Source organism: Cygnus atratus, chromosome 14, assembly GCF_013377495.2.
Source record: "Cygnus atratus isolate AKBS03 ecotype Queensland, Australia chromosome 14, CAtr_DNAZoo_HiC_assembly, whole genome shotgun sequence".
Taxonomy (NCBI): domain Eukaryota; kingdom Metazoa; phylum Chordata; class Aves; order Anseriformes; family Anatidae; genus Cygnus; species Cygnus atratus.
In genome coordinates, this window is record NC_066375.1 from 10,950,789 (window position 1) to 10,973,340 (window position 22,552).

A 22,552-nucleotide genomic window follows, 5' to 3' on the forward strand; every position below is an offset into this window, starting at 1 on the left:
ACCATACAGCATGTTCCTTCTTTTAAACCAGCTGGGAGTTCAGACTGGGAAACAGGCCGAAGGAATAGCTCAAAGTGCCCTGTGCTGAAGCCAGCTTGGTCCCCTTGCTGATCAGAGGTCTGGTGCCTCTCTTCCTCATTCGTGTTGCTGCTCTGTGCCAAAGAAGAACAGGCTCTGGCACATGCAGCCTCAGATGGGAGATGCCTGCTGAGATCTTCTGCTGAACCTCTGCGTGTGCTGCAGGAAACCCAGCCTGGTTCTCCTCCCTCCTCCCCTCTGCTGCTGTGCAATGCTTGTACTCACGGGATCCATTTAGCGAGCTGCTGGCTAGTTTAGAGGAAGATAAAAGGTCTTGTAACATCGGGTCCAAAGACTTTAAGACCAGGAGCCAGGGCCTGCAGTGTCCTGGGGCTCCTGCGAAGCAGCTGAACCAGCCAGCACTCTCTGCAAGCACGCACGGAGCTAGCACGTATACGCTCACAGCCTGCCTTGCAAACAGGGTAATGCTTCTTGAGAAATTATTATTTTGGACATTTCATCTTCACAGGCGGTTCTCTCTCTGCTGTATGTTAAAGCCCTATTAGCAATAATGTGACATCCAGAAGATTCTAATAAAATCTCGAAAGTTTAGATCAATAGTTAATTAGCTGGGGACCTGTGGCAGACAGTGCAGTCAGATGGAGTTGTCAGAGCATAACTGTCTGCTGTATTAAGCCTTGTCATCTCCGAGTCGCTGAAAATTTGAGGAGATGGCAATATGAGCTTGCTGTACATAGAGGAATCCCATCCAGACACCTATACATAGCTAGAAGGGACTATTATTTCATCTCAGAAGGAGTTGAGATAGTGCATTTTTACATCTCCTTCATCTCCTTTTATGTCTCCTGCATCTCCTTTTCCCACTAAATTTCAGCTTTGCAGAACGGCATCTGTGTGCTTTAAAGCAAAGTATAAAAATTGTGTGGGTCTGCCTTGCAACTGCTAAGATTTGATCAAATTATACTGTCGGATATGATAACAGCCAAACCCAGTGAACGCTCCATAGAAAGATGTAATAATCTTTTTATTGAAACTCTTTTCATAATACACACAATATAAAGCATATTTTATATTTATCACAGTGATTTCTTTCTCTCTTTGTGTGGGTTGCAAATTAACTCAGAAATAAACACTGCAAAAATCAATAAATACTTCATCCCTTGGCCTCTGGGCTTATTTATTCACCAATAACTTACACTTCGTAGCCAAGGAAAAACAATTCTCTCTTCATTATTTTTTGGTTGAACAACTCTGGAGTAGCAAAAGTGGACACACTCTGCTATTTTCCTCTGCTGCAGTAGCCAGAATTTCTCCTGATCTGTTAGAGGCAGAGCTGGGCAAACAACAATTTGCAAGTTACATGGAAAGTGGTGCCAGGAACATAACAAAGTGATAAGTCCTTGTGGCATTCAACTTGCATGGGCTATTAGCAGTTGAGACAACTGAGAATTTTCTGGAGAAATAGCTTTTTTTGGTTTTGTTTTGTCAGAAAATGCTGATTTACTGAAATGGGAACTCTTTGTGCAAGAGGTTCTGGAGGGGATATTAGGAGTGTTGCTAAACCCCAGGGTTTGGGCTGGAAGTGCTGGGATGGAGGTTCCTCTTTGGGAATTGCTGATTACATCCACCCCAAGTAGACCAGTAATGACTTCTGGGCACCCCTGGTAAACGCCCTCTTGCCCACCAGCCTCCTCCTTTCATGCAGTGCCGTGACAGAGAACAAAAAGGACCCTTAGGAAATATGGGAGCTCTTTCCAGGATAGCAAAACCTCCCTCCAGTCTGTGCCTCAGTGAATGGCCTCCTGACTTAAATCCAAAAACACAGCAGTCGGTCAGGCTGGGGTCACCGGGGAGCCTGCAGGGAGAGTGGGGCTGAGAGGGGGCTTGGGGAGACCCTGAGGCTGGCTCCCAGGGTGGCAGCCTTGTTGGGGTCCCAGGGGTTCCTTGGCATCACTGCTGCTTGGGATCATTTCTGTAACGCAGATCTGAGCTCAATTTACCAGGAAATCTGTTTTCTGTAATTTCCTCCCTGACATGGCTCAGGTGGAATATTGTTCAGTATTTCATGTACTGGGATGGCCAGGGAGAGTCCCTGTTTCCTTGAATAGAGTTTGGAACTGGTCTGGGGGATTAAATCAAGCAAAAAATCCCCTGCCATACAACCTGTCCAAGATCAGGGATTGACTGCTGACTTTGCAGGCACTATTTTTACACCTGGAAAGTGTTTCCAAGATCCCAAGGGCTTAATAGAACAGATCCAGGGGAGACATTTGCTGGGGAAGGGCTCTGCTGACCAAAAGAGCTTTCTTCCTGTTTCTTAGCTGGACTTGCTGTGTTTAAAAGCAGGAGGGAATTACTGTGTCTGCTGTGCGAGGAAGCCCTGAAACAAAGCATGTCCCTTGCCTTGTTTACTGGCCTGTGAAAACAATTGGGGAAAAAAAAAAAAAAGCACCACCACCAAAAAAAAATTAAAATAAAATAAACACAAATCAAATCAAACCAATAAAATAAAACAAAAACCAAACCAAAGCAAAACAAATAACCAAACAAATAATAATAATAAAAAAAACCACCACCACCACCACCACGTCTCTCCTTGGGGGAGAGACGTGCATTGTCCTAAGGTGGCTCCCATCACAGATTTGGGGGCTTCTCTGCACTGCAGACTGTATTCCTCATGGCTTGTGTTGGCCAGCTGTCCCAAACCTAGCTCTCCAACCATCTCTCGAGCCCACCAAGAAAACTCCACCTATCCTCTCGGGAGCCCTCCAGGTGTCAGCTCATGTCGCAAAATATCCCCTTGGTCAGAACTGTCACAAAGCAGTCACTTGATCCCCAGCAAAGCTATTTTGAGTGATAGGAGGCCCATGACCAACGCTTGTCCAGTTTTAATTCTAGCCAGCAGATGGTCATTGGTCCTCGAGAACCAGGTGACAACCCACCTACTGCTGCGTGTCCAGTGAGAAATATCCGAGCAATTCCAGTCTGACCCAGCATGAAATATACATATACAGCAGGGCCAATGCTGTGTGCCGGTGGGATGCTTGCCAAGTAGTTTTGGAGTGAAGTCAGCATTGAGAAACCTCTGCATCTATCTAATAACATGGGCCGAAGCAAAATGTATTGGACAATCAGTAGGAAACTAAGTATGAAATGACAGAGAGCTCTGCAGGCTGCACTTAAGAGAATTACGCTGGGAGCCCTGTATCCACATCTGATCCCCACGCACACGCTGATTGATACAGCAAATAGCTCATCTTGGAAGGGGACTTTGAGATGCACTTTATAAATCAAAGTCTAAGTAAACACGAAAACTCTGCCAAGTGGGAACATTTACAAACTTTTTAGCTTCCATTGTAAGCTCTGAAATGCCAAGAAGAGAGAAGCCCCTTGAATCCCACCGGCTGGGAAGGCTGCTCCACTCCAGGGCACTGTTTCTGCTTCTCTATTAACTCTTGCAGGGAGAAATAATTTGTTGGGTATCAATGTGTTAGACACAATAAATACATACCTAAAAAAAAAAAAAAAAGAACATTTTCAGGGCTTAATGACCATGAGGTTCAGAGTGTCTGCAATAGTATCCTATGGGATCCTCTGTATCACCTCCCCTCTTTAAGCGACATTTGGGCCAGAATCTCCTGTGGTGTACAGAGAAATAGTCAGGATGAACCAGAAGATAAAAGAAGGGTGTGTCTTTTTTTGCATGTGGAGTTGTAAGGACAAATTTATCTGGCTGTGTGCTTGTGAGCAGCACCATGCCTGAAGGCACATGCAGCACGTACCTTCTCCCAGGTATAACCAAAACTTCCTACACAGGCACCATAACCCTGTGCAGCTAAGAGAGCTTTAACTCACACGTCTGAAGGCCAGTGATACACAGAACTGAAGAAGACACAAACTTGGCTTGGATCACAACAAATTGATGTGAGCTCATGTTCAGACCAGGGAGTGAGGTGTAAGAGAGCTGGGCTGGGGTGTGGGACAGCCCCAAGTGCCTGTGAAGGGCTGTGCTGGGGCAAAGGGCCAGCCTGCAACAACAGGGGGACAGGAGGGACACAAACAGCTGGAGAGGCGTGAAAGCCTCCTGTACCAGACGGGGACATGGGGATGTGACAGTGCAGACCCCAGTCATATGGAGAGGGTGATCAATGCATGGTGAAGACTCCTCCACGTGGCAATTTTCCTCTCCTTTTCTTCCCACAAAGCAGGTGGCTGTCATTCACCCTTCCCAGCTGGGTGGGAAATGCCACCTTATAGAACATGGCAATAATTTCAAGCATTTAAAAATAATGCCCTCTTTATTTTTTTTTCCTCTAACCACAGAAAAATCAGAGGGTCAATCAGCTCAATGTGTTCCTTTCCCAGAAGCCATGGAGGAGTTTCTGAAGTGCTCCCAAAATAACTGAGACTACGCCTCGACAAATTGCTCTGTCTGTGTGGTTCCGTGCTTGGTGCGAGTGGCCCGAGATGAGCAGAGCAGCAGCCTCAGCGGAGGGCTCACAGCACACCCCAGCTCCTCACCTCCCTCATCTGTTCACCCAGCAGGGGGTTGGCAGAAAAGGGTTTTTCTTTCACCAGCTGCAGGAGAACATTTCCTCCCTGTCCAAAGGCAGAAAAAGTAAAGAGGGAGGTGTCTTTTCCTGGCCCCCAAATGCTCCATGTTTCTGTTGACTCCGGCAGGGAAGGACGGGGTGTGCGTGTCTGGCAGCCTCCCGCTCCCAGCCTCTTTGACGTGCTTGTGTTCCCTGATTTCCAGTCAAAGCTGGGGTGGACACAGCCGGGACGTGATTGCGGGGATGTGCAGCTACATGGGCGCTCTCCTGCTCCCCACCAGCTGCAAGTCACTGCTGATGGGGACACCGCTGCCTCCTCTGCTGATCTCTCAAATCTGCGCCTGGCCACTGCTGAAATCCAGCAGCCTGGGGTCGTCGTTGCTTTCCCGGGGCACCAGGCTCTGTGACAGACACACAGCACGTTGTATAAACACACACGTTATTCCTGGCAGTGCTGCACCACTGCATCCTTTGGGTACCAGTGCTGGGACAGTTTGGGCTTAGTTAGGAGGTTGTGTGCAAGTGTCCCGGTGCAGAGCGGCCGTCCTGCAGCACCATCCCTCAGCTCTTCTAGGGCTGCAGGGAGCTGACTGCAATGCAAGCTATCTGTGCGTTATCTCCTTAGTTTTTGGACCCTGCAGATGAGGAGGGAATAACTCAGCTCTGCTCCCCATCCAGCCTCTGGAGAGCTGCAGCGTGACTTCAGCCCAGGCACTGTGCTGGCATCAACCAGAGGGAGAGGAGCTCCTTCAGGACTCGGGAGCCAGCCTGAAGGTGCAGAGGGTGCTCTGCGTTCCTGCAGCAGCGTGAACCACCCCGAAGGCTGCAGGGAAGCAGTCCATCTTCTGTACGTGCTGGCTTGCATGCTTGATGTCCTTCTGCTGAGCTTGCAGAGGATCGTGGAGGTAGTGCCGGCCAAATCCCACCCAGAGATGGCTGCAGTGAAGCGTGGCATCTGTGCACGTGTGTGTGTCAGTGCCAGTGTGCACACCCACAGATGTGTGCCAGCTGAGTGCCTTGGGAAAGGCTGACGGCTGAATATTCACTCTCTGGTTTTGGTGGGGTGCAGAAAAACAAATTTGAGGAGTTGTGCCTTCCTTCTCCCCCATGCAAACTTTACACCTGGGAAATAGCCCTGTTATCTTGCCAGCTCCTGATTTCCCCCAGCAAGTGTACCTCAGCAAAGGTTTTCACTTATGAAAACTTAGGTAGGTAAAGCAATAGAGAGAAAGGAATACCCAGGAAGTGCTCCATGAAAATATTTGCATGGTGTAATGTTGTCTGATATAAGTGCTTGTGCTGTTCCTGCCGATATTGCTGGGCTGCAGTGCAAAGCTGAATAAATGGGAATTAGTTTTTGCCTCAGACTGTTCCTGGATTTTTCCCTGCATTCCTTTGTGTTGCTCATCTGGACTGATAAACTGCTAATCCAAACCGCCTTTTGTGCTGCAAGACTTTATTTACAGAGCTGATAGGAGACGTAATTGTGCTACAGATATAGCTTGAGTGCCAGAAGTCTGGAGAGTGCAGAGGGGGACAAGCCTCACTTTGTGCAATTTGCCACCTAAGTAAGAAACAGAAATGCATCTGGAAGATCTTGTGACAGTCCCCCCACCATCTGAGGCTCTCCTCACCTCAGAAGGGGTGGAGGATGCTGTGTCCCCCACGGCAAAGGTGGGGAGAAAGAGCCGTCAGCTACTCCTGTCTCAGCCACGGTCTCTGCACCAGCCTCTGGAGTTTTCCTATCAGTGTTTTCCCATCAAACTCATCACACACTCATACAGCAAGGCCAGTGCACAGAGCATGTGAGAAAGGGGAAGCGGTGAGATGTCTCCTGCACTGCTATGTGGCACCACACTGGGAGCCCACAGCGCTGTAGCAATGGAGCAAGGATGCTTAGGAAGGGAAAAGTTGGGGTAGAGGAAGCGTGTGTGTCCGTCCTTCCTGCTGCAAAGGAAGGACAAAACTCTGCTACCGTGTGCTCCCTGTTTTTTCAGGGCTGAGGTCAATGAAGAACATCACCTCTGCTGCCTGGGAAGTGGGACAAGATGTCCTGGTTGCTCGTTTCTGGGGCTGCGGGGTTTTATCACTGCCAGGAATAAGAGACATCCTATTTTCCTGTTACGGACAGGCACGAGTCCGTTGCCACCTCCCTCCTGTGAAGTCCTGTGTCTGCCCCCAGTGGAAAATCCAAGCTGCCATCCCAAACAAGGTGTTCTTTCACCGGGTGGTGAGAAGGTCGGATGGCCTCACCTGGTACGTGTCCTGGGGCTGGTGGAGGGGCTGTCCTCCTGGCAGAGGCTGGCTCCGCAGAGCCAGGCAGTGAGCTGTAAGAATTTATATATAGGCAAACAAAGTGGAAGCAATCAGGAGGGAACATGATATCTGGAGTGCGTCACAAAGCAAGGGTGAGCAAATATACTTTCCAATTAAATGGCTAGAAAGAAATGGAGGGGACTACACGAGAGGAGGGGAGGGAGGACAGGAGGTCCTTCTTCGTGGCTTTTTTCCCTGTGCGTCATCTTTTTTGCCAGTGGAAAATGCTTGTAAGAAGCAAGCAGATCAAAATGGTAACCTTTCGCTCTGGTTCCAAGCACTGAGATGCTGACTCTGGGAATAAGGACACTGCAGCCTGGCTGGTTACACCTTATCAGCCTAGTCCTGCTCGTTGGTCTTGGCTCTTGCAGGAGGGAAGATGCTATTAAGCCTGCGGTGCTGGAGGGCCAACTGGTGCTTTGCACTGCGAGTTAAATTTACATGTGATTGCAGGATTATTTTGCAGACTAGAACCCTCTTCTGGTAGAAAGTTTGTGTTTGAGGTTGTTTTGGAAAACTCTGTTACTAAGAAGAGCAAGGGTGAGAGTTTCATAACATTTCATACCAATGGTTGCTGGTGTCAGGGAAGATTGCTTTTTTAACGAGCTGACGATGGGGGTCAAGCACTTTTCCGAGATATCATCACTGTAAAATACCCAGTGTTTCCAGAAGGAAAAGTGTCTGTGTCCTACGGGATGTGCTCCGTGTTGTACACTCTACCTTCTGCACTCTAGATTTGTCACTTGGCTGAGTAGCATGACTCAGCTTCTCACCGTCCCGTGGCTCTCAGACTCTTGTTTAAGTTATTGTCAGTGTCATATTTGGGGCACTTAAAACAAGTTTCATTCTACAGCCAGAGACTTAAACCTCGCTCCCATGGGAGGCAAGAGCTAAGCTCTGTGCTCACAGCGTCTTCCCCTGTGGGAATGGCTGTTTTGTTTGTCCACTTGTACACCCATCTTCCCAGCAACACAAACGAGAAAGTCCTCTGCGAGGAATAAGCCCATCTCCATTTGTCATCTTGAAGGGTTTGTTTATAATGCTCGCTGGCGTTTTCCAAGCTGGATGATTAAGGGGCTGAAAGTTTCCCACAACTATATCCCCAGATCAGAACAGAAACACTGATGAGTTAAAACGAACGTGATATAAAAGAGGGGGAAGCAGCCCTGCCTGCTTCCTGTCTCTGCATATCTTTGCAGAACAGATCTTTGCACATCTCGAGCTGCTCTCCTGGTCCTTGCTTTTTGCACATCTCGAGCTGCTCTCCTGGCCCTCGCTTTCCCACACCGCTCTGTCACAGCACTTCTTTCCTGGCCCCCGCTGCCTCCTGCTCCATCCCAGTTTCCTTCAGGAGGAATTTGCTAAACACACCAAGTTATGGTTAGGTTAAGTGGAAAAATTATTCTTGGTATGACACGACGAAGCACAAATGAAAAGCTGCTTCTTGGGGATGTACCCTCTCCTGCCAAGAGTGCTCTGAATTAGCACAAGGGAAAAAAAGAGGGCTTTTTTTTTTTATTGATGCTTGAACAGAAAAAGCTAATAAAAATTTTTCCTGCACTGAATCAAAACATTTTTATTTCCTTCTGAAAAAAAAAAAAAGATGAAAAATGTTATTTTGGCTCAACTCAAAAGCTTTCATTTAGTATCATTTTTAGCTAATTTAACCCTTTAAAGCCTCTTTTTTTGTGCGTGTGTCTTTTTCACAGAATGGGGCAATTTGGCAACAAAGATCATTTCGAAATTATAATCTGACCACTTAGATTTTAGCCCATCTGATCTTGAAAATGATGAAACACTGCATTTTGACTTTCTCAAGATGTTTTTTTCTTCCATCTCGGCTTTTGTCTCTGGAAGTGTTCAAAGTATCAAAGAATTCAGCTTTCTTTTTTTTGGGGGGGAGGAGGTTGTAAATCTACTGTTCTCTGAAAACCAGTTCCCACAGTATTATTCTCAGCTTTCTTCATCTTTAGCTTGTCTTAGCTGATTCACTAAGAGCTACTGTAATCACATGCTTTTCACACAATAATTGTTTACAGCCAACTTCAACCCATTTTCATCTGTGCTTTATCAGTTGCCGCTATTTAAACAATATTTTCTGTCAATAGCTGTCAGGAGCTCCCAGGATACTAATGTGTTTGGGCCACACAGACGATGAGAAGCTCACAGATTGTGGGGAGGAAAAAATCAGTCATCCAAAATAATAAAAAGCTCTTTCCAAAGGGAAAAAAAAAAACACCCCTGAAATGTAGTTGCAAAGCCCAGAGGAGGGGAAGTGTCCCCAGAGAAGTGGGGGCAGTCCCCGTGTTGTAGGTTTTGCTCACCATCAGGGCACCTGCGACCCCAGCCTGGAGGAATTTTTGGTGCCCATGGTCCCACCAGGTGTAGGGGCAATGGGGCAGCTCAGCCAGGGGCAGGTGGGGAAGGAAGAAGGAAGCCAGCATGGAAGTACCAGGTTAGGGTTAGCATCACGAGCACACTGGTCCCAGAGGACAGCAGGGAGCGCGAGGACCTGCTCTGACTCTTGTGTTAGTCTGGCACAAGAATAAAGGTGAAGCCGACCTCTGCTTGAAGCCTGACTGTTGAGCAGGTCACTTCCCCGCTCTCTGACACGGGAGCAGGAGCCCAGCTCCTCACACACGGCGGGTGGGAGGCAGGACGGCCCGGGAAAGCATCATTATTCAGTTCAAGCCCTCGCCAGGGCAGCTGGCTGCTTCTGAATCTGCTAACTCAATAACTGCTGTGCCCTGCAAATCCTCTTCAGGCAATGAATCCCCTTTTACTCAAGAGGTTTATTCAGTTACTCTCTGCTATTTTCAGTAGAGAAGGCATTTTTATTGCAGCAATTCAATAAATTAGCAGGGATTGGTGTCAGTAACCTCCTTGCAACGTCAGAAATGCAAAGCTTCATGTGGCACCAATCCCATTATGGGCCTAATCTCATCTACTTCTCTACAGATAACAGTGTGATAAAGGGTCAGATTTCCTTGGCTGCCTTTGTGAGCGTGCTAAGCTTATTATCCTCTCCTCATCCCCTACAGGAGACAGGCTTTCACCTCCTAACCTCTCCTATAATTATTCACTCTCTGTTAGTGGAGCATGGCAGGCCTGGCTCTTGAATTCTACTTAATATGATATTATTTATCTAGCCAGTATTCTCCTCTCAGTGGGTTTCCACTGATGGCCTTTCCCTCTGCTGCTTCCCCCCCCCAGTCTCTGCAGTTCCTCCCGCTGTGTAGTCTGACCTTTTAAAGCATTTCAAAGGCCATAAGGATCCTCCCGAAGAAACAGGACTTACAAGGAGAGAGGACAAGAGAGAAACATTCTTTGCCAGGTTGTGTTGATTATAGAGAAATGAATGGACTCTCTGAACAGCCCATGCTGAGTTAATGTGAGTGCCCTCCTTCTCCTCACATTCACCACTGGTGATAAATATTTGCTTTCTCTTCTGGAGGCTGGATCACGTTGGGTTTCATTTCAAGAAAGCTCTTTTATAAGAAAATATCTCTGCTCAGTAAGAAGAATTTCAATTTCTCTCCTCGACTATATTTAGTTTATTGGGAATTTATGGGTTGAATATGCTTTTGTTAGCACAGGGGTGGTTACAGATGGCACCGGCTGGCAAAAATGGGAGCTCTCCCACTGGAGTGGGTTGTAGGAGGGGAAGAGGAGGCACACTTTGGCAGGCTCCTATTAATCGTGATAAGAAATGCTTTAGAAATATCCTTCCAAAGAAGGGAGCTCAGCAGCAAGTCCCAATTACACGGTGAACTACACAGCCTGTTCCGTAATAGATCGCTCCTCGCTGGCCTTGCTGTTGTCAGCTGTGAAACACTGCTTTCTTCAAACAGGCTTAGATTAATGAAGCCACAATCATAGATCTACAAAGTAAGTGTGTCAATGGGCACCGCTTTTATGCGGAGCACAAGACTGCATTTTTCCTACTTGGATCCTCTCCTTTCATCTATGTGCATGATAGTTTTCATCACAGATCCCTTGATACAATCATTTTTATCACCTCAACTGATGGAGGAGAAAGTCAGGATGCTCAGTCCGGCCATCTGTATGCAGGATGTGTATGGATGTGAAGGCAGCTGGCAGCAATACGAGCATGTCTAAAGGTCACTACTGATGCTTCAGATGTCAAAGATCCCACTCAGGCTAGGGGATCTGAACACAACAACAAACCAGAGGACATAGAACCGCTTCTGACTCCAATTTCCCTTGTCTACTCTTCTTCCAGCCCGCAGACATCCAGCACGTTTGTCTTTGGCTGCCTTCCCATCATTTCCCCAGAGGCAGCCAGTGCTCACTGCACACCTAGCCTGTATATCGAGCTTGTATATTGGTTAATCAGCTGGAAGTTATGTTCTCTGATCTTAGGAGCTGCATCCTTCCTCTGAACTGGGAAATGCAGCAGGAATTAAACCCTCCATCCTTTCTTTTTTACTGCTCTCCTTGGCACAGAGAAGTTGACCAAGAGAAGAGAATGAAGGAACAGAGGCCAAATCCATTTCGTAGGAGGTACCTCAGATCCACAGCGTGCTCTGAAATCACTGCTGGAACTCTTCTAAATCCATAAACAAGAACTCAGAATGGATCTCAAAATGGTCTACAAATATTAACAAACAAATCCTTAGTGCTCCGAGCTGTTATTCTTCTGTTAGTGATGGGAAAATTGATAGAGCAGTCAGGAAACATAGCCAAGCCTACATACTAAGATAAAATTGATGATAGAGCTAAGCTTCGCACTAAGACTAAGACTGCTGGATGTGCAGTGCCTGAATCTAACCACAGCATAGGACAGATTATTATTTTACTATATGTGTTTAGTTTTATAAAATTAAGATTTTTTTTTCTTTATCTCCATTAAATTTTGGAGCCCAGCAATATTCCCAATGACTACCAGAGGCAGAGGCAGTAAGAGGGAAATTGTCATCTCCATAGAGGCACTTATGGTACCTTAAACATACCTTGAGCAGAGAGGCAGATAGAGCAGCACACCTCCTTAGTCCTACAGATGCCTGTGAACACAATCTGCCCTTCGGAAAATGGAAGCAGGAGGCTATTGGCAGCTGCTGAAGCTATGAATTAAATGATCCCAAGAGTCCAATATTTAATTTTCGCTCAGTGCAGAGGCTGGCTCCTGTGAAAGTGAGAGCCCTCACCCCCTCACCCCAGTGACACCAAGAGGAAACCTCTCACCCCTGTGACCCCAGGAGGATTAACGGGCTGGCTCCTTATCCTTCCACTCATTTTTTAATGAAGTGTGATGGCATGTTGAGGGAACCTGTAAGTGGAAACAGGCCATATGACATCCCCCGTCCTCAGTGGCACACAAATGGGTCTGTTTACAAAAGCAAGATGAAATGAAAGGAATACCGTGCATCCATGCCAGCAAATGAACATTCTGTCCTGCATATGCTTCCTCTGGGACACGGGGAGGAGGAGGATTGCTAATCGACCAACTATTTCTCACCATATACTATTTGAGGTTGCAGAATTGCTTATTTAAAGCCACTGTGTATGCAGATGGTTTGGTTTGGGGTTTGGCTGAGGAGATCCTAATTTGTAAAGAGCTATCTCATTTAAAGAATTTGAAAGGACAACAGATTGGAAGGACTGCTCTGCCAGTTTGTCTCAAAGTCCCTTCCATTCTCCAAAGTGTGTATTCTGCTTCTCTAGAGGCTGCATGGGCTCTCTAAAATAAATACCTATGACCTGAAAAAGGTTCATTAAGTTCCTATAATTGCAGCTCACCAGGAGAGGAGGAGAGTGACTGTATAAACAAACAATGCAGGGCTTCTTGTTCATTTGCCAAGCAATGCCAGACAATCTTTTTCTCCAACTAGAAATTAGGAGCTGATTTTCCTATTTACTTACATCCCAGACTCAGCCTTGGGACTTGGAGCCTTGTAGCGGGATCATTCCTGCCTCTTACTGGCCATCCCAAGGAAAAATATCCTTCTGGATGGGGCTGGGCTGGACATGGATGTGGGCAGCGGGGTGATGGGCTGCATCCCCTGTGGGGCAGCCAGAGTAACTCTGTGATGGATCTGACTTCAAAAGCTGTGTGGAAGAAGCAGTGCAGGCCCAAGGATGGACAGAGCATGTTGTGTCCTCAATCGTACTTGAAAAACAAATTGTGACATTAGATTTCATATCCTGAAATGTGGTCTTCAGCATATATGAAACAGACCTTTGCTTTGCCTGTCAGTAACCTTTACCCAAGGAGCAGGTTGCATTTTGACAAGGCAGTGTACGAACAGCAAGCAGAGAAGAAAAAAGGTGCAGTAAATGCAAATGCTGACTATGCCCAAAAATCTTCTGCAAGTTTTAATACAGAGAAAAAATGTGTATGTGTGCCCAGCCTGTTCCACAGGGAATTGCTCACAGTCGTGCTCGCGGAGCTGTTTATCTCAGACCTCACAAGATGCTGCTCGCCCTGTAGCGACGCTCTCCGAAGTCTTCCTGCTGTTACATCCCCTCATGCCAGGCATCTCTGAGAGCTTAATGACAATAATCTAAGCGTGGTGGAAAATAAAAATCACTCCGTTCCCTCTGTGTGCTTGTGAATATAATGCCAGCAGCTTTTCATAAACTTTCCCTGTTCTTCTAGCTCATGAAATGTTTTATGTTTTGTCGCCTTCGGGGAAGGGCATGTGCCAGGCAGACAACGCAGCAGAGGAGGATGATTACGGTGCAGCAAGGCTTTCCCCACACCCTCCCCTGCCTATATGTAAGCCAGCCCCAGGGTTAGTATCCCATTTCCACGTGTCCTTTATTGCCCCATGGCATTCTGCTGGAAGTTGTAACCAGCGGACTGCAGACCTCACCAGCTGAAAGCTGTGAAGCTGACGTTTGGTGGGGCATTCCCTCCGTCCCATGGCTGGGGTTGTACCAGCCACATACCTGTCCGAAAAGACAGGCTATGGACAGTGCTAAGGCATTTTAGAGTGGTGCAATCAGCTATTGTATTGAAATAAATCCTAATTAAGAGCTAGGAAAACCTGATTTCTTGGTGCAATGCTGATTGCCAGGTATGGACCCTTCCAAGTTGTTTGTCCCTTTGTTTGTTGCCCATCAGCTCCACCAACATTAGTAGATAAATATTTGTGGGGAGCCTTCGATGCAAGCATCTCTGGGGTAAATAAAGCTGCCCTCACCAGGTGCTGCAGAGCTGCAAGGCAGTGCTGCAGAGCTGGGACGTTTTGGTGTCAGAAAACATGGAAGACAATCTGTAATTCAGTGGGAAACCACGCAGGGCTCGAAGGGTGCTGCATTGCCTCGTTGTTTTCTATCTCCTTGTGTTTTGGTGGCTTTGCTGCTTTCTTGGGTTGGACAAGAAGCCAAGAGCATCGCAGGCACGGGAGCTTGGAAAGTTGGTGTTGGGGCCAAGAACAGTAAGCAGGCTCCAGCTGCAGGACAGACGGATCCTGCCCAGGCTCTGCGTCAGCATTTGGGGTTCCGAGCTGCCTGCCTGCTGCTGCAGTGTGAGGGCGAGCCAGGTTTGACCAAGAGAAAACAGCACAATCATTAATATTCTGCCATTATTAATTCAGTACAGCACCTGAATGTGAAATGAGAGAGAGGGATTCAACTTGTGAGTGGCCCAGAGTGGAGCCCTGGACCTAAGCAAGGTCCTTTCATTTGGGGAGGTTATTTCTGCTGCTATTTTGGTACAGCTACCGGGCAGAACCTCTTGTGACACAGTGATTACCCAGCCTCCACAGCAAGTCCTGTGTCCCGGCTGTGCCAACCAGGGGATTGTCCTCTCATACCCCAAAACCCATCCCATGCAGTCGGGGAACCTGGCTCATGGCTCACTGCATGGCTTTTCACCCTCCCTCTGTCCTCACTGGGCATTAAACAAACCGCCCAGTGTACCAGGGCTGGGTGCTTGCCACCAGGCCCAGGGACTGGAAAGCTCTCTTGTTCCACGTTGATCTTCCTGCGTTTCCATTCATCACAGGAAGGACTCCTTGTTCCGCTGCCAGGATTAGTGCTGGCATCTCTCCTGCCTCCGTCTGAATGCCCTCCTCTGAGCGCGTCTCGGTCCTTTCCAGGAAGGCTGCACGTGGAGGTGGACAGGCATTGATTTCATGGCCAAGAGGAGGGAGATGTGGCCACGTGCATCACAGGCAAGAGCCTGGAAGGGGCCTGGCATTGCCTTTCTGCGTACCTGAGACATTCAGGACCCTGCTCTGAGGTCCTGAGCGATGCCTCCAGCATGGCCTCAGGCTGTTCCCCATTGTCACCTGAACACAGCTACAAAAATTATACACTGTAATTCCAGATGGGGGGCAAACCTCACAAAAGTTTTTTTTTTTTGGTCTGGTGTCATAAGGAAATAAGGCTTCAATCATCTTTCTCTCTCACTACCTGTCCCACTGATGACTTTGGGGTTGTTGGAGAAATTTCACCAACCAGAGGGACACGGGTGCCAAAGAGAACGTAATTCTTAAAAAAAATTGTGAAAATAGATGACCGAGCATCAGAAATTAAGTCTATCTCTGAGGAAGAGGCTGCAGCGTCAGCAAAACTTTCTGAGATCTCAGGGCACAGGCATGGGCACTGGATGTGGGAACAACTCCAGCACTGGAGTTGCTGGTAGGAGCTTGTGTCTTATCAGGCAGCAGAGATTCCAGAAGGGCTGGCCTCACAGGCATTGTGTCCTGCACGGGGACACTCAGCCCCACTGGTACACAATAAGCCAGGTTTGGCTGCCACAGCAGAGCTTCTGGCTTTTTGCACCTCGACCTTTGCTGACAGCCCCTTTCCCTGCCTATCCTTTTGGGCCAACAGCAGTTCCACGCCTTCCCTCTGCTTCCTAGTGGGGCCATCTGTCTTCCTGCACACTGGAGGTTTTCTTGAAGGCAATAGCCTGCATGCAGCCTCGGGAGCAGGACAGGTGCTAGCAGGCACTTACCTTGTGGAGGCAGCGAGCCCCTGCTCTCTGGTGACCCGCAGTAGATTAACGTGCTGACTTAATGGGAGTGAAGCTCCATTAGTCACCAACAACCTGACACATCTATCCCTGGGCTGAAAGCACTTTGCTCTCAGTAGATGAATAAGGACAAGCTGTTGTCAGAGGCTGCAGAGCTATAAACAGCAGGTTGCAGAAGCTGGCAGAGCTCTGGGAACCCTCTGGAAGCGTCTGGGTTCATGGGTCATTTTGGGGAAAATTTACCTGAGTTTGACTTCTTGGACTGACTTTGGAGCAAGCATGGTATGATCAGGGGATGCTCAAGCTCAAGTTTGGAGTCTGGGATATGAGGTACACCTGATTTTGTGGCCCAGCTCTGGGATCCAGAAATTAATCTGTAGACCAAAATTTGAAGTAAGCCAAAGACTTACAGAGCAGATGTACTAAGACACGTTTTGGAGCTTGAGAACACTTTAAGGTGTCTGTTATGAAGCAGGCTTTGTAACTCATTGCCTATCACTTCTCTGAATTCACCTCATAGATGGATACTAGTGAGTAAAAATAGAAGGTCTGATCCTTAATTCATTGCACGAAGTGAACTGCTTGGGAAAACCCACCGGTTCAGGGCCATATTTATTCTATGGACAAGCTGCCTTGTCCAGTCCCTGGAATCAAGAAATAAGCATGCACAAGCTCCCTCCACCCACCCTGTGTGCAGCAGGCAGCATGAGGGACCTTACAGAGCAGACGGTGCTGAAGAGGCAGAGCTGCAATGCCATGGAAGCAAACCAGCCATCCCAGAAATCACACACAGCTGCAAAGATCTGGGTACATGTGACCAGCCATGCCCAATGTAGTGAAACTTATATTTCCTGCTGTCTGCCAAGGGCACAGCTGAGTTTCTAGCTGTTCCCCTCTCGCCATGCTGTTAGATTTCATGGATGTATTTTACATTGCTTAGAGACAGCTCTGCAGTGCTACAGACCTGCAATGCCTTTTCATTAGCTTTGAAGCAGAATGATAACCAGAATGGTCCCCATATTTCTTTGTGCCGCTGGCAATCAATAGAAGAGTTTTTATCTGTAGCAGCCAGGAAACTTGTGTGGGCAGGTCCTGCCTTCTGGTTAGAACTGATGGAGTTTTAAAGACCGTTCTCCGCTGTTGATGCTGCTTGGCTTCCAGGGTAATGCTGCTACTCCTTTGTTTTTATGAGGTTGCTCATATATCAAAGCTGTGGGCACAGCCTGCCTGCTCGAAGGCAATCGAGATATCTGCACTTTGGCATCCAGATTCAGCTGTTGCATGAGAGGATCCCACATCCCTGCATTCATCTTATTTATTACTGCACCACAGGGATTCTGGAAATTTTAGCCAAGAGCACTGCTTCTTTTATAAGAGGCTTCATGTTCAGAGGGAAGCACTTTGTAATTATATAGACCATTAAGTGTCACGTGGCATTTCCAAATCAAGAGCGGGCAAGAAAACACTGGATCCTATTTCTTCCTTTCTTTTCTCTGCCTTGGACCAGGTGTCCTCTGTCACATCCTGCTGACCCAGCCGGGCTGGCTCGCTGTGCCCATACAGCCAGGCTGTAAACAGAGCTATATGGACAGGAAAGTTTTTGCTGGCTCAGCATCTTTGGTATGGACATCTGCTGCCATCCAAGGGCTCTTCTTGTTGTGGGAAAGGTCTGCAGCTCAGATTTGCCCAAGGGCAGATCCTGTGTGTCTTGGGCTCCCTGTGCCCCCCTCTGACTTGCAGGAGGCTAAAAATACAAGCTAGTTCATAGGTGCTATTTTGGGGGCTCTGTGTTTTCCCCTGCTTTAGCTCCCCTCACATTTGCTGCTATTTTTTCCAGTAATGATGAGAATCACCCTGTACATTTCTCTTTGGAATATATAATTTTAGACCCAATTATGTAATTATTACTACTCTAAATCATTTGCTGTGCAAATTCTTTTTTCTTAATTAAAAACAATAACAAATTTGGATTCATTTATAGCTTTGCAAAATGGTTAGCCCCAGGAGTAGAGCCGGCTTCTCTAGGGATTGCATTTCCCCAACACACATCAGTCTGTGCCCTGTGTTTCCTCCAGAAAATCATCAAAACACGTCAGCTTTCATATTGTTGTATGAGGTGAGGAAATACTTGTAGGAAAGGAAGACAAGACCGTTCATAACTGCAGGCTCAATTATAACATTATTACCAAATCGGGGGGAGTTGAAAACGGATTGCCAGAAATGAAGTAACTTTATCGTCTTAATACTTTGTGTTGTTTTGTTTTGTAAAAGCACCATGGGATGCATTTTCTCATTTCCATTTGAAGGAGTGAGAGGATCAGAGATGCACTGGAAGCACAAAAATGTTCAGTACTAGTAAAGGAAATGTTACAAGTTACTCATTTTTTTGTCCCAGGGCCGGCAGGCTTTGACCATCTTGTCTCCTCCTGCTCTGCTCACCTTGCATTTTATCTGTGGTGCTTGAGTTTTGATGCTGGTGTTTGGGGGGAGCTGGGAGGGCTGCTGGGGAGCCTGGGCACTGAGCTTCCCCTGGGGATCCTTCAGGAAAAGCTGAACCTGGAGCAGGGAGCAAGACCAGCTGGCCTCTTGCAGTCTCTGGTTTTTATGGCGCTATTTATTTCTTCCAGGTCTCTTTTTGTGCCCTTCCTCTGATTTTGGCCAGAATCTACTATTTATTGCTATTAGTGTGAAAATGATTCTCGTCTTCACCCCATGCTTGTGCAATACATACACCCTTAGTAAAGGTATAAATTGAACATGGCACAAGTGTCAGTATGTGGCATTCTACGGTGTCCAGGCAGCAAACCCTTTGTCAGGGTTAACCTCTTGCTCTCCTTGCTGGTGCAAGCCAATACACTTGAGTAAATGAGTCCTTTGTGTTAGCAGAGCTGCTATTCTGTGCAAATCGTCAAAGCTGCAGACATTCTGGATCAGGACAGATGGCCATTCCTATTTCTTTAATAGATAAAGTCTGTGAGTCCTTTTTTGGTACTGTTTCCCTTTCTGCAGTTTTTGACACCCAGCCTTTTCTCCTGTGGCACAGACCTCAGCAGCGGCACAGGCTTGACACGCAAGGGGCCTGTGCAGCTGCAAACAGAACATGTTGCACCTGGGCTTTCAAATAACCTCATCCGGAGTCCTGCAAGGGGTGTCATCAGCAGATGTTCAATGGGTTGTTCATAACTTTCCTTGGAGGATAAGAGCAAAGACGCAGCCATTCAAGTCCAATAGCTTACATGCTCAGAACAGGAGCAGCCACGTCAACATTCAAGCGGGTTCAGCACAAACATGAACAGGATCTGTGGGAAGAACCGATGAGTTCTCCATCTGGGAGGCTATGGCTAAGGGAGCGATGTGAGCGACTTTGACAGTGCTGGAACTCAGACCTGGAGTCCTTCTCTGAAGAAAGGCAGCAAAACATGGCCTGGGAGCGTGTGTGGCCCTGTCTGCAGGCTGCCAGCTCTGGTTTTGTTTCCCTTCTGCTGCCTGTGCAGAGCTGAGCTTGGCTCAGCTCCAGGCCCCGAGGCTGGGCAGCAGGGGGGGGGACCCTGACATCCCGTGGAGAGCAGGAGCATCACAGAACGCTGCCCACACTCGGCTTTGGCTCCAGCCCTTCTCCCAAACCAGGATTTTAATTGTCTTTTATCCCACTTTGCTGCAGAACAATGATGGAAGACAAAAATCTCCTACTGTGAGCTCTATACAGTGGGAGGTGGCCCGAGGTGGGTAATTCATAGGTGTTTGCTGGAGACTTAAGAGAAAAAATGAGAAGACTCCCAAGCTATCTTAATGTCAGCTGATGCTTTAGGGATGCTTCCTGGGTCTCTGCTCCTCTTGCTCTCTCTCTGCTCTGCTCTGCAGGACCACAGTTCCTGGCAGCTGTCTGTAACACCAGTGCGTTTTGCAATACCAGGAGCTCAGCAGCAAACTGGCATTGCAGAGTTCTTGGAGTTCAAGTCCCCAACCCAGAGCACACTTGGTGTCCCGCCAGGATTGAGGTCCTTCTTCATCTGTGGCCTGAGGGAAAAGAGCTGGAAGGACTCCTTTAACTTGGCCTTTATCTTGTTGAGAGAAGTGAGAGAGTGGTTCATCATGTCCACATGGTAGCTGAGATAATGGTTCAAATCCTCACTCTGTCCCTGCCTTTAATAACAGCTGTGGGGGAAGTTGCTGAGGGCTTTGATTCCTGGCTCTCTGTGGGCCAGTGGCTGAGTAAGGCTGCTGGAAATGGGAGGCTTTTATCAAGGCTGTGTTTGAAGAGTGGGAGAATATTAAAATGGGCTGGCTGCCTGTGATAACCCATGGCAAGTCAGGGTGACCCTCTGAGGCACATCCAGCCCAGTGTCCCTGTGAGACAGTGTCCCTGTGAGACAGTGCCCACGGTGGGAAACTTTCTGGGCGGTCCAGCTGAGAGTCACAGGCAGTGACCAGGCACAGGCAATAAGATGCTGGGAGCAGGCAGCCTTCTCATCCAGCAATAACACCCACCTGGGGCAAGGAAGAATGCACAGCCTGGGCTGGTGGTGCTCCTCTTACATTTAAACACCTCAACCATTTTGAGTCATCTCCATTCACACCTACCACTCTGAAAACAATATTGAACGTGGGGAAGCTATGGGGAAGGATGCTACATCAATACAGAAAGCCTCAACAAAGCTGAACATATGGGGAAAACCTTGGCTCAGAAGCATCCAACCACCATTGTGTCAGGAAATGTACACATGAAATGGGGTGGATTCACCTGGCCTGCCAGCCTCCACATCCCTCCTGCTCAAGGCTAGCTCTTCATCCCCGTGAGCAGAGCTCTGGCAACACCACCTTGGTCTGAGAGGCCAGGCAAGGGGAAGGGAGGGAACTGGCTGGCGTGGGATGGAGACTTCTGAGCCCAAACCTGAGCTGGGGAAGGAGGATGGGGAGAAATCTGCTTAGTTAAAGGAGAGGGAGAGTGGAGCTTGCAGGAGACAGCTTGGGAGCTGGCTCTGATTTTGAACCATGTATGCATCCAGCCTGCCTCACACCCTGACACACACCATGGCCTCCTGCAGTCCTGCAGCTTGTCAGCTTGGCTTCTCTTCTCTCCTCCAGCTGACAGAGTTGCCAAGCTCTTCACGAGTGTCCTCCCAGCTCCAACCACCACCACCACCACCAGCTGCTCTCTCACCCAGGCCCCAAGAAGGAACCAGGCCTGCAGGCCCTATTGGATGACGTCATGTTTGCTGGAGCTACTGGTGGCTGTACTTGCATACACACAGAGGTGTTTATGTGAGGAACACGCCACACGAAGGCTGACATGATGCATGTGGGCCTTGCTGCCCCATACGGGGAAGGCCCAGCTGCACCCAAGCCGTGCTGTTTCCCATTTTGCTTGGGATCAGCAGCCTTGTGTTCCCAGTGGTACCGATATAGAGAAGGGAGGGGATGTGAATTTGGGCACAGTCTCCAGCTGATGGATTGGATGTCTCTGAGGAGACTGAGTGTGACCCAAGGTGGTGGGGGCTGGCACGTGGTCCTGAGCGGAGGTCTCTGCCCCTTCCTGGGGATCGGAGGATGAGGGGGAAGGTGAGGGCAGGAGGGTGCTTGTGCATCGATATCACCCAGGACAGAAGCCAGCGTGTGGCATTGACGTCAAATCTGACCCCCATCAGAGCCGTGTCGCCTTACAGTCCAGCAGCATTTAGCTTCAGGAAAATGCCTCTGTGCTGAAGCGGTTACTAATGTGATAAATGCTGGAGCTCCTGAGGGACTGAATAACTACAAGGTCCTCACAGGAATACAGCACTGCCACCTTTAAAGTAATGACAAAATAAAACTTCCGAGCTGGGAGAAGTGAACTGGCTCTCAATGATGTAAACTCTGGAGTTAATCTAGACAGCTTCTGACTGCCCTCACATTTAACCACCGTGTTAAGGGGCTCAGAAACTGATGCTAAGAAATCCTGAGGGCTATTTATCCAGACCTGGAAATGATGATACCACCCCATGAAAGACATGTTTTTGTGTGGAGGTTTGTGGACCAAGGCCAGCAGCTCCAGCCCTGTTACATTTGCTGCAACAGTTTGCTGATCCTCGGCCACAGGCAGCGTGCCCTGGTGCCCTGATGGAGCTGAGCCAACAGGACAGGAGATGGAGCTCAAAGCCTGAGTAATCCAGCCAGCCCTTTACAGCCTGATGTGTGGCTGTCTGTACATCTTAAAGCTTGATGTTGGGTCTAGGGCTGGGTTAGGATACTCAGGAGCAGGGATGTTTGCACAGGGCTGCTGCTGATGGCTGAAGATGGTGGTGTTGGTGGGCTGGTTCTCTTCCAGGGAGAGCTGGAAACGTGCAGCCAGGGTTGTGCTGTCCCTCTGGGCATGTCTGGTGCTAGGTAAGGGCTCTAAGAAAATCAAAAACATTTCAGAGTGTCCAAGCAACAGCATGAGGATGTCTGGAGGCAACTCCTGCTCCCATACGCTTCCTTGCATGTGACATCCACTGCAAGAAGTACATCGTGTTTGACCTGCCCCAAACTGTGTGTGTTCTTTACTTTTTTTCCATCTGATCCTTGCCTTTGTACCAGAAGACACTTTCAGCCCTTTAAAGAAGCTTTTCTGAGAGAAGAGTGATGTGCCAGGGAGGTGCTAGGCACTGTCCACCCCATCCAGGCTGCCAGCAAATTCAACATGGTTAAATATAGGCTCTGAGCTGAGGCCTTCGAAGCA